At 40.2% G+C, this 17688-nt stretch overlaps 1 protein-coding gene across 5 annotated transcripts in view; it reads left to right on the top strand.

Moving 5' to 3' along the window:
* PIK3CB (phosphatidylinositol-4,5-bisphosphate 3-kinase catalytic subunit beta) overlaps positions 1–17688 on the top strand; it is an 87135-nt gene that overhangs the window by 7671 nt on the left and 61776 nt on the right. Inside the window, exon 1 of one of the 5 annotated variants that reach the window (XM_070753274.1) lies at positions 16478–16512. The exons of the other annotated variants lie outside the window; for them this stretch is intronic. The gene's annotated coding sequence lies outside the window, so the exon portion shown is untranslated. Of the gene's footprint in view, positions 1–16477; positions 16513–17688 lie in introns of those variants that run through there. 5 annotated transcript variants of the gene reach the window in all.

The raw sequence follows: 17688 nt of genomic DNA, 5'->3' as shown, positions 1-17688 counted from the left end.
CTTCTAAATACTGTAGTCCCAAAGTGTGATTCAATTAATTGAAAAGATTACAGTAATCATGGTAAAACAAAGTAATAAGTAGTATACAGTACTAAAATGTTAAAATGATGAATGCCTTAGGCAGCTATAGTACGGTTACTGAGTTCCAAGGAAAGAAACCACACTGTTAAGTCCTGTAGGGAATTTCCAGGCTAGAATCACTGGGACTACAAAGCAATGGGAAATGGGCGTTGGCTTACCTGAATGCCTTTTCTCGCTAGGTTGCGCAATAGTTCAGGAATGAGTTGCTATACTCTGATCTGCCAAGTTACTGAATCTGTTTTTTCAGTCAATCCTCCATGCTTCTCTGCACATGCCCTAGTTTTCGACAAAGTGATGGCTGAAAAGGAGACTTGCATAGAAGGTGGCTCCAGATCCCATGAGCGTTTAGTAAGTGGTGTTGGACTATTGCGCAACCACCCTTCCCCCCCAAACCCACCCTAGAGATAGCTTGATTAGTTGTATCAATTTTAATTTCATTGTAGGAGAAGGACTGTTAATGTAAGTAATATTATCAACATACAGTGGTACCTCTATTTACGAACTCAATTCGTTCCTTGACCAGGTTCTTAAGTAGAAAAGTTTGTAAGAAGAAGCAATTTTCCCATAGGAATCAATGTAAAAGCAAATAATGCGTGCAATTGGGGAAACCACAGGGAGGGTAGAGGCCCTGTTTCCTCCCAGAAGATTCCTAGAGAGGCCCCACGGAGGCTTCTCCCTGCCGGATGTTTCACACACTGGCCACACACACTGGCAGTTGGAACAGAGTTCTTTTCAGGTGAGGAGGGGGAGTAGAAAACCTAACTCCTTAGCATCAGAGCATGTTAATAATAATAGGGAGAGAGGCAGGGCCAATGACCACGGTGGCACGGAGATCCCCTTCACTCTTGCGGGATCCCCGAATCTTCACCGCCTATGGGTCCTGGTTCCTATGGACCAGATCCTCCCTGGAGGGGAGGTGAAGAAGGGATCACTGTCGGGAGCCTAGTTTGGGTTAGCAGCCCCCCCCCAGGGAAACCGGCTTGACCTCCACCAGCAGTGGTGCAAAATCAGCTAGGTTGCCATGCCTTAGCCGACAAAAGCCACAGCGCTGATACTGCAGTGAAAGGATTGAAGCAGTGTGGAATCACCTGGGAAGAGAACTGTGCTGGAGAAGTGAAGAAGGAAGAAGGGAATTATATATTGTGCTGATGAGTGATATAGCCAAGCAGAAATTTGAGATCTTTTTTAGTTTGTTTTGCAATCGGAACAAAATTAGCCGGAAATGGAAGGGAATAGCTGTTTAGCGGTGAGGCAACAGCGGAAAGCTTTGGGATTAGCAAAGAGCCCAAAATTGGATTTATCATATAAGGATACTTAAATTAGATTATTGTAACATCTTGGAAAATTTTCAAATATTTGTTTGTTAAGAATTTAATCAATGAAGCAAGAAAATAACTGTAAGGAACTCTATGGAATTAACAATAGACACCCACCAGCTGGTTGGAGGAGTTATTACAGCGGGAATCTTTGATTTATTGTTTAACAATTGCTGATCTTGGTCTTGGAACATCTTATCTATCATGGCGGGGATGATGGAATGAACTTTGTGTTTACTTGTGAGAAGAATGGATTATATCAGCTGTTATTGGCAATTGTAGAAGCTGATGAGGGGAAAAAATCACTGAACTTTCTGAATGAAGCAATTTGACTATGGGAATAGAAATGTGATGAGAGAACCAAACCAAATATTGAGTAATTATGCATGCTTATATTTTTGAGAGGTCCAATATTGTTCTATGTACTATTCTTGTTTTATTGATCACATGTAATATTCTAATTTTCTGAGATGGTGGATTTTGGGGTTTTTCATGAGCTTTAACCCATAATCATCACAATTATGACAAATCGCAGCTTGAACTATCTTGCCTTGCATGTAATGAGTCTCTCTCATATATTACGTTTCACCTTTTAAGTTGCATTAATGAAATAAATGAACTTGTGCACAATATTCTAATTTTTCAAGTTTCACCTGTAGATAGATAGTTTATCCATCTGTTAAAGTACTTGATGATTGGATGGCCCTTGAAATGGGATAAAATAATAAATGAGGAGAAATTTTTCTTTATTCATGAATGCTGTGTTGTTGTACAAAGGTTTTGGGAAAATTCTGCACTTGTGGAAGAGAAACATAGAATAATCCTATTCAAATAAAACATTAAGCTGTAGTTTGTTTTATCCAATCTAAAACTGTTTTGTACATAAACAAAGAAATTCTCGCTTATTTGACAGCTTCTGTCCCCCCCCCACCCCCACCAGTTTTTAGCTGCTGTAGATCAATAAGAGGCTTAGGTAGGCACAAAAATAATATGTAAGCCAAAAAAAATGGGGGTGGGAAGAACAATGATACCTTATTCATGCCTAACTGAAACCAGTAAGCTACAATAAATCCATATGTAATAGTCTCCTGCCCTAAAAGTATGTTTTAATCATTGACTCCCATTAATATAGTACCCTCAAACCAAAGCAAATATACTGTGACTAGTACATACTTGTGAATTTAGATACTTTATTTTTTTTATATAGTCACTACAGCTGAAATAATTCCAATGTAGAAAACTGCAATCATCTCAATTCTGTCTTTCCATTTTCAATGTGACTCAAAAAAGCCATAATTAGTAACTGTTTAACATCTTTAAAAGTGTGTAATATCTCCAGTACAACTATACTAGTTGCTCAGTGATTCATAATGGCCCTACAAACAAATAATGGGGTTATTTAGATGTTGATGCTAGGAAACAAACAAACAAAAGCCATGTGTTATATTAAGCTCAGATTCTGATCCTAGATCGTAGCTCTCACCAAATTTAGATACACTCATGTACAGATCTGATACTGGAAGTCCTAATGCTGAATTTCTAGGTCTTTTTGTCTTTAATTCTAAAGCATTGAACAGACGGACACAGAGGGGAAAAGAGACAAATTGAAAAACCAGCCTTAAACATATAATATAAATCTTTGAAAATATAATTCTGTTATGTAGAAAAATAGAGACCTAGACCTATATATTAATTACTATAGAAAGAAGAGAAAGAAGATCAGTGAAAGTTGGAGGAAGAACATGAAATCAGGTAACAATTATCACTACTGGCTAACTGCCATATTTTAAGTTTATTTGTAATATAAGTTCATAGGGATTCAGTCATGTCCTTAGATTCCTTTGTTCAACAAAGTGCCAAGTTAACAATAAGCTTTTCTGCCTTATTGTGCTGCCATTGTGTATGGAGCAGGCATTCACGTATATGTATATTGTATATTAAAGAATAGGCATTTTTGGTTCTTTATCTTAAAGTTGGAATGGGAATTGCTATAAATGTCTCTGTGTTAAAAATTACAAATAATTACATTAATGTTATATAATGTTGATGATTACATTAACAGTAACAATATTTAATCTTCCTGTATTTTTAAAACTTTTATATGTTTCCATCCCCAATTGCAGTGCAGGTTCCAACATGTACTTGCTATAGTCTTCAGCACTCATACAAAAAAAATGATATCCCTGGTTTATAGTTAAGATGCCCAATTTATAGAATTTCAGTCAGAAGTAATATGTATTATACTGGATAATGCACTTAAGTTCAATCTAAACCATAAGCAGAATGGCTTGCCTCAAGTCTTTATGACTACGCATGTTTGTTTTAACCAGGCGTTATGCCAATGCTATGTAATTGGAAACTGTTTTTAGTAAAACCTTAAAAGTGTTTTTCGCCCTTTTTAAGAAAATGGATAAGGAAGGATATAAGTACAGTGTGGTTTGTTGGCTGGGTAAATCATTATTGTCTGAACCAGACTACTATAGAAATGATAACACTGTAACTGTAAACACTTGTAAATTTGGAATCACTGCTTCACCACTGGGATTTTTAGAAGTCATATTTGCATTTTTAAATGTTTTACATTATTCTTCTTTTAGACAATGTATTGACTGTTTATTAAAAAAAGCATTCAAAATATTTTGAGGAAACATGCCAGTGGATGTAAATGAAGTATTTCAGATTTTCTATAAGTGTGCAATTTTATTTAAACTTTTGGAGGTGATTGTACTATAATGTTCAAAGAGGAATCTCTTGCTACTAAACTTTGCCAATGACAGCAGCAAAAACAGCAGTAATATTTAGTTGCTACGGCAGTATTATTATTATTATTATTATTATTATTATTATTATTTATTAGATTTGTATGCCGCCCCTCTCCGAAGACACGGGTCGGCTCACAACAGTAATAAAAACAATATAGTAGTGGAACAAATCTAATATTAAAAAACATATAAAACCCTATCATTATTTAAAAAACCAAACAGCACATTCATACCAAACATTAAACAAAGTATAAAAAAGCCTGGGAGAAAGGTGTCTCAACTCCCCCATGCCTGGCGGTATAAGTGAGTCTTGAGTAGTTTACGAAAGACAAGGAGGGTCGGGACAGTTCTAATCTCTGGGGGGAGTTGGTTCCAGAGGGCCGGGGCCACCACAGAGAAGGCTCTTCCCCTGGGGCCCACCAAACGACATTGTTTAGTTGACGGGACCCGGAGAAGGCCAACTCTGTGGGACCTTATCGGTCGCTGGGATTTATGCGGTAGCAGGCGGTTCCGGAGGTACTCTGGTCCAATGCCATGTAGGGATTTAAAGGTCATGACCAACACTTTCAATTGTGAAACCGATCGGCAGCCAAGGCAAGCCAGTAGCAATTTCACTCATCTCTGATAAGTCAAGGAAAATAAGGGCAATTCCTTCAGTTTAATTTCATAATTTATAAAATTGCTAGTTTCTTAAATCTCCATTGAAAAGTAAGAATACATTCAGTTTTTAAAAAATTAAATCGCTTGCCCTTTTCCAGCTCACAGGATGCAATGGTTTCATCAGGTGAAGAAGAAAATTGGGATTTGGCCCACTGATTGCTTGACCAAGGTCCATACGTACAAATTCTCTATGTCTACACATGTCTAAATCTTTGTCTTGTACAGATAGTCCTCAATTAACAATTCTTCAAAATTATAGGGGTTTCGGGAAGAGTTCTTTATGACCTATAAAACACTTCCTGCTACTGTAAAATGACCCCTTCTCATTATGATTGCATTTTGAGCATTTGGCAACCAGCTCATATCTACAACTGGTTGGATCATCCCACTATCATGTGCCCACAATCGCCAAACATTGTTGGCCATTTTCCGGAAACTGAGAAAACATTGAGTGTGCTGGATTGACATAACCATGTGGTTTGCTTAACAACTGCAATGACTCATTTTATTATGGCTTTAAAATCAAATCAGGTCATATAATGACTCACTTGATATTGCCCCGACTTTTGATAAAATTTAAGACCCAGTTGTCATTAAATGTGAACTACCCATACATATTACCCTTTTTTAAACAGCAATCAATATGGATTGGTAGTTTCTTGTGATCTAAATATTATTAGTTTGTGAGAACCCAGGTTTTTTTTTTACAATTAATGATAATAAAAAATCACTAATCTACAATTAATTCTTTTTACCAACCAATTGATCAGACCAATCAACTAGATGGAAATGGGGAAAAAATGGTATTAAATGTCAGCTAATCATTCCAATATAGATAGATGTTAGGACAGTGTTTCTCAATCTTGGCTGCTTTCAGAAGTATTGTGTTAGGAATATGTGCAGTACTTATGTAGGGCTACTCTATATCTCCTTAAAGTATATGTGCCTTTAAGGGATTTTAGACCATTATTTACATTTACACTCTGAATCATCTTTGGAGATTAAATCTGAAGTGTTGCACAACAATAATACCATATTCTTGATAATAAGAGTTATATTTTGAGTTAATGATAGTTAACTGAGTAAACATCAGTGCTGTACTGTTTTTATATTGCTATCCCTATACTTGACGCTCTTCAAATAATTGCAAATTATGAAACTGCATCAATAAAAACAAATGGAAGCAATGTAAACGATATTATTTTAAAAGATTACCTAAATTCATCCAGAGTTCATATAAAGAAAAAAAATGGAAGAGAAGTCTCCAGCAGCTTCCTCCCTTGCCTCCAATAAAGCTACCCTGTTTCCCCAAAAATAAGACATACCCCAAAAGTAAGGCATGTCAGAGGTTTTGCAGAATTTGCTAATATAAGGCACCCCCCGAAAATAAGGCGTAGTCAAGTTTACATACGGTATGGTGGAAAAACATACGGTACCATTCAAAGCTATTCATAGCGGTACCGTAATAATGTGGCGTCCCCTGCTGGCCCCTTCCATCGCTTTGTACCGTCCAGTACAGCAGACACAGTCTGCTGCTGTCTCACCGCCATTACGGTCTCCATACAGTGCATAGACTGTAGTTCCTCTGGTGGCCAGAATCTGCAAGAGCGGGAGTATACTGTTGTACCATATAAGTGCCATCGTTTGTGTGTGTGGGTGCCATACTGACAGGTACCGTACCGTAATCAGTGTACCGTACTGTACACTTTCTTTGGGGGTATCAGCTTTTCTGCCTGTGAATTTGTCTTATTTGAGAAATATAAGGCACCCCCCCCCCCCCCGAAAATAAGACATAGCACAACTTTTGGAGCAAAAATTAATATAAGACAGTGTCTTATTTTCGGGGAAACACGGTACTATAACAGTGATGATGACCTTTTTTTGGCTTGGGTGCCAAAAGCGTACATGTGTGCGCCCACAGCCATAATGCAATGTCCTGCACATGCAAACAAACCACCCTGTTGCCCCCCACCCATGCATGCACACAGGCCTCACTGAAGCCTCCTGGTTTCAAATAGGGCTGTTGGGCTGTTTTACACTCTCCCTGGGTTCAGGGAAGCCTCCTGAAGCCTGTGGATGGTGGAAAATGGCCCAATGGACTAATTGGAAGTTTGGAAACAAGGAAGTGGAGCTGCCCTATTACTTACCTTCAGATAGTTGCAACCAGGCCTGTCACACCTCTGCCCATTTCCTCTGTATCCGGGAAAGCTTTCAATTGATCTGGAGGTCTGTTATCAGCTGCAGAGACCTTTAGGAAAACCTTCGTGGCTGCAGAAGAAATGGGCTGAGGTGCGAGAGGTGGCTGCAACTGTCCTAAGCAGAAGAAGTTCCTGAAGATCTCTGACTGCGAAAAGGAGGCTGAGGGTGGGCATACAAGTGAACTTCCGATAGGCGCATTGGGCTCTTTATCGCCATGCAAAGAGTGAAAACGGCCAAAAAGAAAGTTAAAAATCAGCTGACCAGTGTGTGCCCTGGAGCTGACATAGGGCAACAGTTTGCATGCCCTCAGATATGACTCCGCGTGCCACCTGTGGCATATGTGCCATAGGCTCACCATCACTGGACGATAGCTTCAGAAACAGACATTCCAGAATGCCTAGAGGCCACCCATAAATGTCCCACTTGTCAGTAGCTGCAAGATGATTGGCACAATATGAACAATAGGACTTCCCTTGATGGTTTCAGCGATTGACCAGGTCTCTACTACCAAAGATTGGGTTTTGGACATTTTGAAGGCCATTTTTTAAAAAACCTAAGATGAAAGTAATTCATCATCATCATCATCATTACCACCATCCCAGGAAGAATAATAATGAATAGTTAACAATTAACAGTGAACAGTTAACAATTAACAGTGAACAGTTAACAATTAACAGTGAACAGTTAACAATTAACAGTGAACGGTTAAAACATCATAGAGACATAGAAGATTGACAGCAGAAAAAGACCTCGTGGTCCATCTAGTCTGCCCTTATACTATTTCCTGTATTTTATCCTAGGATGGATCTATGTTTATCTCAGGCATATTTAAATTCAGTTCCTGTGGATTTACCAACCACGTCATTGGTAAAAACATTAAGAGAAACAATAAGAAAGCAGAAAAGTATCCGGGAAAGATTTTGGATCACTAACAGTTCAAGGGATACACTAGAAGAAGCTTGCACACAACTTGTAGAGGGAAGGGGTCCCATTGTTAAATTTATAGTTGTGGACTACTGTTCAGTGGTTGTGTGGACAATGGAACTGCTGGTATCAATCAGCGTAGAGACATTAGAGGCATCCAGCAGCTTATATTTTGGGATGTAAATTCCAGCAGATTCCCTGCGGTAACATTTGGTGATGGTGGATTTGTCAAGTTCTCAATGTGAGTAGACTGCATATTGCGCAGGCATGCTTGAAGCTGTTTCCTCCCTTCCTCATCTATGCCTTTTCAGACACTCTACACTCTGCCACCGCTTAACTCTGCTAGTCCAAGCTGCCCTTTGCTGTTTTCTTCACACTGCTAAGGCACGCCTGGTCAGATCAGCTGCTGGCTTTTTGTGAGGGTCAAGCAGCTGCCTCAGCCAGGCATGCCTCATCAGTAGTGGGATGAAGAAGACACTTGGGTTCAGGAGGGATAGGAGAAGCAGGGTACAGGTGGCCAAAGGGAAGATATGGGATATAGACAATTGATGGCAGGTCAGAAGTATGAGGTCCTTGCCTAATGACGGTAACTAATACTATGGGGAGCTCCTGTTGCTAAATAGTGAAGTCATGTGATGTTTTGCCTAATAACGGCTTCACTTGACAATGGCAATTCAGTCCTAATTAAAGTTATTAAACTAGGGCTACTTGTAGGTACAGTGTTCCCTTGACTTTCGCGGGGGATACGTTCCAAGATTGCCCGCGAAAGTCAAATTTCTGCGAAGTAGAGATGCTCCCTTCCTTCCTCCCCCTCCTTCCTCTATTCCTGGTTTTACTTACCCCCAGAACCCATAGGGGCAATGGGCTGGCAAGCTGGGGGCTTTGCTGCGCTCGCTGCTGGCATTTCCCATGGCGGCAGCGGCAGCACCGGTGCTCAGGGTCAGGGCAGGGGAAGGGGAAGTTCAAGGCAAGAGGGATCCAGGCCAGGACTCAAAGCTGGGATTCCAGGCCGGTCAGCTGTGAGGTCGGACACTACCATTAAGGGAGATGGCTTAGGTGGGTGGGAGAAAAGAGGCAGTAGCGGCAGGCAGCAGTAAGGCTCGGCTTCAAGTGGCGCGTACCAGCACTCTGAGAATTAAAGGGGACAGATTGGGAGGCTGGGGCAGAAGCGGAGTATGTATGTATGTATTTGTATGTTTGTTTGATTGATTGATTGATTTGTATGCCGCCCCTCTCCGAAGACTGGGAGCCGTTATTTATTTAAAGAAGCAGGACGGCTGGGGGAGGGGAGGAGGAGAATTAAAATGCACAGTATTGTACATCGGATGGCCGTGGGAAAACGTTCAAATGTTCCAAAAAAAACCCCACGGAGTATTTTTTTATTAATATTTTTTAAAAACCCGTGATATAGCCTTTCCGCGAAAGTCGGACCCATGAACGTCAAGGGACTATTGTATATCTGGTTTATTTCCTAAATTGTTCCCAAACAAGTTAATTTTCTTGTTATATATTAACCAGCATACTATGGTAGTAAATTATGCTGGGTAATACTGTTACAACTTTTCCTTCCGGTTTTAAATTCCCTGGTAATTATTTCCATATTTTATTTTCAAACAGAAGCAATGTTAAAGAGTAATTTATTTCAGTTAAAAGGTTTACTATGCTAATCAAGTCTTGCTTATCCTAATTAATAGGAAAAGCACAGCTAACAAAAATATGTGTTGTTCTAAGAAAGCATGTTATAGTAACTGTTAGATCTGGATTGTGTTGTAATCAACTTACGGTAAGTTATTAAGTTACAAGGTACCTCTTTGCTCAAGCTGTTAATGTAGAACATTACCGATTCCTTTCCTTCCTTTGGTGCTCATCCCCATTTGTTCCAATCATGTTTTGCTAACCCCGCTTGACCACTGCAAGGTTGTCTATAGCAGACAGTGAAGGTAGCCAGTATGGAAGTATTTCAGCATCCACTAAGAGATTTCTACAGTGGTGTATGATATGGAGTCATTATTGGGGACACAAAAGATACTTTACCATAAGTAAACAAGATAGTTTGCTCTAACATGTTTATATAGCTCTTCCATGTATTCCTTGAATAATTATGTGGTTTTCTTGGCTGTGGTTTCTTCTCCCAATAGAATTAGAGTGACCTACTCATAAAATATTGTGAGAATAGTGATTGTTTTAACAAGAATATTCAAGCCTGGTAGTGGTTAGATCTGTTAGATATATGATACTACATTGTTCTTGAGCTGGGGGGTGGATTTCTATTTAAATTATAAACAAAATTGAATAAAGTTATATATGAAAATACAGTAAATATTAAACACTGAAAAATATTCAAATGCAATCTGAAAAAAATAGGTTGCACAGCAAGGTGCAATCTTTCATTTGTTTTCAAGTATCTTGAAGTAAATCCATTTTGCATCTATAGAGTTAGATGATTTTCTTCTGCCTTAATTATGAATATGTGTCTAAAATAATCCAAGAAAACATGCAGGACAGTGGTACCTCAACTTAAGAACTTAATTCGTTCCGTGACCAGATTCTTAAGTAGAAAAGTTTGTAAATAGAAGCAATTTTTCCCATAGGAATCAATGTAAAAGCAAATAATGCATGCAAACCCATTAGGAAAGAAATAAAAGCTCGGAATTTGGGTGGGAGGAGGAGGAGGAGGAAGAAGAAGAGGAGGACAGTCACTTCCAAAGGAAGAAGGTGAGGTGAGGGGAATCAAAAAAATTCAAAACTTTACGGCTTTAAAAAAAAAAAGAGCAACTCTGAAGCGGCGAGGAAGAGCATGTGCCTCCATACACCGAGCGCAAGGCTGCCTCCCATACACTGGGCCAGAGAGAGAAACCCAGGGGAATGGCAGGAAACTGACTGGGCCTTCGTGCCGCTCTCAAATTTCATGGGAAATTTTTCCGGGCTCAGGTTCTTAGGTAGAAAATGGTTCTTAAGAAGAGGCAAAAAAATCTTGAACACCCGGTTCGTATCTAGAAAAGTTCTTAAGTAGAGGCGTTCTTAAGTAGAGGTACCACTGTATGTCTTTCTATGGATATGTATATATGTATACAGTATGTATACATATACACACAGAGGTGGGGGGAGAGAGAGAGAGAACTGAAGAAGCAGAAATTAATATTTCTCTTCACCATATGAGCTTTTTGCAAATTATCTGGCCATTTATATGAATTGCTGGATGTGTTGGCCTAACAAATTGATGTATTTGTATGACCATTTGATTCTCACATTAAAAAAGAAGTTAAAGCTATTCAAAATCTGTTAGTATCTTACTTAAATGCATGTTTTAACTGGTGCAGGAAAGGAATGTGGAACTAAAGAAATTAGGTTACCACAGACTATTTCAAAATGTTAACAGAAGCAAAGCGTCAGGAAATTAAGGCTGCATGAAAGTTCTTGCAAAGAATTGAAACTTTTTACATTATTGTGATTAGCATTAATAAATTTTGCTGAACTGTGGGTTCAGCATTTTAATAGAGCTTCTAATTTAACTAGTCAGAAATTGTTGGTAGATTTTTATCCTGCCTGCAACACCTATGGCATATACCGTAGTATGAAGCCAGAAGTTTCCAACTGCAGTATATTGTAATGCCCTCTCTTCAGCTGTTCTAGGTAAGTAATAAAGAAAGATCCTATATCCTGAACATCTGTGATTATGTGTAACTTGCATGTGTTATATATGTTCAGTACTTTTTCTGTAGAACTGTTTCAGAGCACTCTTTGATTTTGATTTACCAGCTAGTTCGCACATATCAATCTTAGGTCTTTCTTTTACTTTTGTGTGTGTATCCTCTGTAATACTTAATATTTCCATCAATGGTGATCAGAACTGATCAGTAATAGCAGATAAATAAAAAATTCTATCCATGTACAGTGATACCTTGTCTTATGAACTTAATTGGTTCCAGGACTTCGTGACGTCAAAGCTCCGCCCATGGAATTCCCTATTGGGATTCCCCACCTTTTTTCCAGCCTCCAGATCGTCCGAAAACGCCACCGCTGATCGCAAAAACGGCGTTCCACCCGGCGTCGGCGCCTGGCTGTAACCTTCTGAAACAACGGGGCGCTGTTTGTTCTAAAATTGGCAGCCAATAAAGTACTAACCTATGTTATTTTTTATGTGTATGATCCATATTGTCTTAGTAAGACTTTAGTTGGACTGGTCGCAATCACCTTTAATCCAAAGCAAGTGCATTAAGGCAAATTACAATTCCTTTTTAAGATTGTGAAGGCTTTGCCAATATACAATAGTTTTACTAGTATGTTCTAAGAGAAAGAACAAACATCTAAATCTCTTGGTATATTCTGTGTTCTACTTCAGATCTTGCAGGCAACAGTAGGCGGATGAAATAATTAAAGCAGTGCCACTGGAGAAACACAGCATTTGAATATTGCAGTTGTTCACATTGTTTAATGTTACAGACAAAGTTTCTAGATTAATGATTGACATCAATTTTATTTTAAGAAGTATAGCCTGCCATATCCATAACTCAGGGGTTTTGATAAAACAAAATACAGTTAGTCCTCGACTTACAACAGTTCCATTCAAGATTACAATGGCACTGAGAAAAATGACTTATGACTGTTTTCCACATTTGTGACCATTTTAGCATCCCCATGGTCATGTGATCAGACTTGGATGCTTGGCAGCTGGTTAATATTTATGACAGTTGCAATGTCCTGGGGTGATCAGCTTTTATGACCTTCTGACAAAGTCATTAGGGAAGCCAGATTCATTTAACAACCATTTTACTTAACAACTGCAGTGATTTATTTAATAGTCGTAGTAAGAAAGGTCATAAAATGGGGCAAAACTCACTTAACAAATGTTACATTTAGCAACATAAATTTTGGGCTCAATTGTGCTCGTAACTCAGGGAATACCTGTAACTTTTAAAATATATGTATATTATTTTAGGACATGGTTTACCAGCTTAGACACTTCTTGAGATATTTGCATGCGTGGATATAGAATTCCCAGCAAATTGGGTATTCTTAGAACGCTTGAAGCTGAAATATCAAATATCTGAAAAACAGTAAAGTTAATTACAAAACAAACTTGCTATTGTTTGTTTATCACAATATTTATTATGTGACAACTTGAGTGATTCAGAATTCAAGATGTCAGCAATTTTGAAGCAAACAAGAAGATTCACTATGGCTTCAATCCCCTATATCTGTTAGAATAAATCATCTTCCAAGATGGTGCCGTAAATGCTGAATTTACCAATGCTGGAGATTTTGCTGGCTTTACTGCAACATATTGGAAGATACATTTGCTAGATTTATGATCTGTTTGACCTTCAGGAGGTTGAGTCAGTGTAGATACCTTTCCATCCTCCCATCTTTCCCAAACAAAACCATGTGGATTGGTTGGACTGAATAAATTATATTAGTGACCAGAAATCAACACAGAAGTAGGGGTTTTTTTTGGCTGAAGGTGAATTCAAATGTGGATGTCATGATCTGTTTAGTGATTCAGATTTTGAACTGGAGGAACAGTTCACATTCAAATTCACAAGTTTTGAACTTTAACTCTCAGGAACCAGTTGGTTCTCTAGTGCAGTGATTTTCAACCTTTTTTGAGCCGCGGCACATTTTTTACATTTATGAAACCCTGGGGCACATTGAGCGGGGGGAGGGTGGGGGCTAAAAAATGTTTGGACAAAAAAATTCTCTCTCTTCCTCCCTTTTGCTCTATTTCTCTCTCCCTCTTTCTCTCCCTTCCTTCCTCTTTCTTTCTCTCCATCCCTCTTTCTTTCTCTTCCTTCCTTCCTCTCTTTTTTGCTCTTTCTCTCTCCCTCCCTACCTCCCTCTATGTCTTTCTTTCTCTCTCCTTCCCTCCCTCTCTTTCTCTTTCTCTCTCTTTCTCTCTCTTGCTTTCTTTCTCTTGTTCTCTTTCTCTCTCTCTTGCTTTCTTTCTCTCTCTGAGCTTCGCGGCACACCTGACCATGTCTCACGGCACACTAGTATGCCACGGCACACTGATTGAAAAACACTGCTCTAGTGTCTAGCACAGTGTTTCTCAACCTTTTTTGAGCCGCGGCACATTATTCATATTTTCAAAATCCTGGGGAACATTGAAGGGGGGGGGGCGGGCTAAAGAAAAGTTTGGACAAAAACCCCTCTCTCTTCCTCCCTTTTGCTCTATTTCTACCTCTTTCTCTTTTCCTTCCTTCCCTTCTTTCTCTCTCTCCATCCCTCTTTCTTTCTTTCTTCCTCTCTTTTTTGCTCTCTTTCTCTCTCCCTCCTTCCCTTCCTCTGTCTTTCTCTCTCCCTTGTTCTCTCTCTCTGTCTCCCTTGCTATCTCTTTCTTGCTTTTTTCTCTCTCTTTCACTGTCTTGCTATATGTCTTTCTTTCTCTTTGCCTCTCTTGCTATCTCTCTTTCTTTCTTTCTCTTTCTCTCTCTCTGTCTCTCTTTCTTTCTTTCTCTCTCTCTCTGCCTCTCTTGCTAAGTCTCTCTTTTTCTCTTGTTTTGTCTCTCTTTCTTTTTCTCTCTCTCTGCTTCTCTTGCTATGTCTCTCTTTCTCTCTCTCTTTCTCTATCTCTCTTTCTCTGCCTCTCTTGCTGTCTTTCTTTCTTGCTCTGTCTCTCTCTGCTTCTCTTGCTAAGTCTCTCTTTTTCTCTTGCTGTCTCTCTTTCTTTTTCTCTCTCTCTGCCTCTCTTGCTATTTCTCTCTTTCTCTCTTTCTCTCTCTCTCTTTCTCTGCCTCTCTTGCTGTCTTTCTTTCTTGCTCTGTCTCTCTCTCTCTGCCTCTCTTGCTAAATCTCTCTTTTTCTCTTGCTATGTCTCTCTTTCTTTTTCTCTCTCTCTGCCTCTCTTGCTATGTCTCTCTTTCTCTCTTTCTCTATCTCTCTTTCTCTGCCTCTCTTGCTGTCTTTCTTTCTTGCTGTGTCTCTCTCTCTCTGCCTCTCTTGCTATGTCTCTCTTTCTCTCTCTCTTTCTCTATCTCTCTTTCTCTGCCTCTCTTGCTGTCTCTCTTTCTTGCTCTGTCTCTCTTTCTCTGCCTCTCTTGCTATGTCTCTCTTTCTCTCTCTCTCTGCTTCTCTTATATGTCTCTCTTTCTTTCTCTCTCTCTCTCAGCTGACTGCAAGCGGGAGCCCTGACGGTGGCAGCTGGACGTGCTGCTGGACACCGTATATGCCAGGCCCGCAGCGCCAGCATGTACGACGTCCAGCAGCACGTCCAACTGCACGTCAGGGCTCCCGCTTGCAGTCAGCTGAGAGAGAGAGAGAGAGAGCACTCCCTCTCGCCGCCGCCATCTCCCCGCAACTGCCTGCGGCCGCTGCAGGCCCCCCCGCCTACCGCCTCCCACCGGGCCACAAAGGACACTTGCCGCCGACGCCAGGAAAGTTTCAGCTGGGCGGGGCGCTGCCGGTACTTCCGTCCTGGGGCTCCTGTTCGCAGCTGTCCCCCGGCTTCTGCTCGATGCCGCGGTACGGGGCTCCCAGTAGTACCCGTCTATTGGCGGCTCTGGAGGGAGGGATTGAGAAGCGAAGCCAGGGAGGGCTGAGAGCAAAGGGGAGCGGCGCGCGCGTGAGAGGGGAGGGGTGGGGATTCCCAAAACGGACGGAGAAAGCCTTCTCTCGTAGCGAAAGCGATCCCAGCCAGGGGGCTGCGAGAGAGGGCTTTCTCCGTCCGTTTCGGGAATCCCCGCCCCGGCACCGGCAGCGCCCCGCGGCACACCTGCCCGTGTCTCGCGGCACACCACTGTGCCGCGGCACACCGGTTGGGAAACGCTGGTCTAGCAGACTATTATTATTATTATTATTATTATTATTATTATTATTATTATTATGTCAATACAACACAGCAAACAAGATCACTATGCTGGATTTTGTATTTCATCACCAGTCGGGTGCTTCCCAAGCACCTAGGACTGCGTGATGTAGCGGCGAATTATGTTTGCCGATCCCAGTAAAGCGGCCTTTTGCAATTGACAGATGGAGATTTTGTCAATTCCGATGGTTTTCCAATGTCCGCTGAGATCCTTTGGCACTGCGCCCAACGTGCCAAGAACCACTGGGACCACTTTCACTGGCTTATGCCAGAGTCGTTGCAGCTCGATTTTTAGAACTTCGTATTTCACTAATTTCTCTAGATGCTTCTCCTCAATTCTTCTGTCTCCTGAGATTGCAATATCGATGATCCATGCTTTCTTTTTCTCCACAATCAGGATATCTGGTGTGTTATGCTTCAGAATTCGGTCAGTCTGAAGTCTCACAGTAGTTTTGCTTGCTCATTTTCGACCACTTTTTCGGGCTTATGATCCCACCAGTTCTTTGCCACTGGTAGATGGTAGTTCCGGCACAAGTTCCAGTGGATCATCTGTGCCACAGTATCATGTCTATGCTTGTAGTCAGTCTGTGCAATCTTTTTGCCGCAGCTGAGTATGTGATTGATTGTTTCATCCGTTTCTTTACAGAGTCTGCATTATTATTATTATTATTATTATTATTATTATTATTATTAATTAGATTTGTATGCTGCCCCTCTCCGAAGACTACCTGACATACCGTCTTAGTCCTCATACACAAGGAAAGATAAAGTGAGTAGAACAGAGGCATTTAGTGAGGCTCCTCAAAAGAAAGAGGCATGGCTTAGGAAAAAATAGGGATCCCTGTGTCATTCCTGTGTTACTAAGATTTATAACTTCTATAAAGAATTCTGGTCTAAGTTCTGACCTCCCGCACTTGTAATTGATGGTACAGAACTGTAAGTTTTCCTTAGCCATTATATCATATTTGCTCTCCTTTCTGGATGAATGTCACAATAGGTTGTTTTGGCATAGCAGTAGATGACCTGACATTTCATGATAGTATCGCAGTGGTTAGAATGGAGTACAGTGTTCCCTCGATTTTCGCGGGTTCGAACTTCGCGAAAAGTCTATACCACGGTTTTTCAAAAATATTAATTAAAAAATACTTTGCGGGTTTTTTCCCTATACCACGGTTTTTCCTGGCTGATGACATCATATGTCATAGCCAAACTTTCATCTGCCTTTATTAAATATTTTTTTAATAAACTTTAATAAATAAACATGGTGAGTAATAAACTAAATGGTTGCTAAGGGAATGGGAAATTGCAATTTAGGGGTTTAAAGTGTTAAGGGAAGGCTTGTGATACTGTTCATAGCCAAAAATAGTGTATTTACTTCCGCATCTCTACTTCGCGGAAATTCGACTTTTGCGGGCGGTCTCGGAACGCATCTTCCGCGAAAATCGAGGGAACACTGTACTGGTTATTTTTGCTGACTGCCGGCTGTCAGGAGTTTAGCAGTTCATTTCTCACCGGCTCAAGTTTGACTCAGCCTTCCAGCCTTCCGAGGTCCGTAAAATGAGGATCCAGAATGTTGGGATCAATATATTGACTCTGTAAACTGCTTGAGCTGTAAAGCACTGTGAAGTGGTATAAGTGCTATTGCTGTAGTTGGTAAATCTAAGCGTTGCTTTCCTTCTCTTGTCCTTTTCAGTGTAGGCTTATTGTAAGGTGGGTTTTTTAAAGTTATGTTTTATATCTCTAAGGAAATAAAGAAACCAGATTGAAAGCTGGAAAAATAGTGATGAAGATGATACATTTTAATTCCATGTTTATGTCCCTGTTTCTTCCTTTTAAATTCCTTCCTATATTGTCTCAGGAACTCAAGAAAGTAAGATAAAAAAAACCATCCATGTAAAACCGATTAAGTTCAGGGCTTTCAATTGCCAAGTGGTCTAATATGGAT

The sequence above is a fragment of the Erythrolamprus reginae genome, chromosome 5 (assembly GCF_031021105.1).
Source record: "Erythrolamprus reginae isolate rEryReg1 chromosome 5, rEryReg1.hap1, whole genome shotgun sequence".
NCBI classification, from domain to species: Eukaryota; Metazoa; Chordata; class Lepidosauria; order Squamata; family Dipsadidae; genus Erythrolamprus; species Erythrolamprus reginae.
This window is presented reverse-complemented; position numbering and strand designations above follow the sequence as displayed.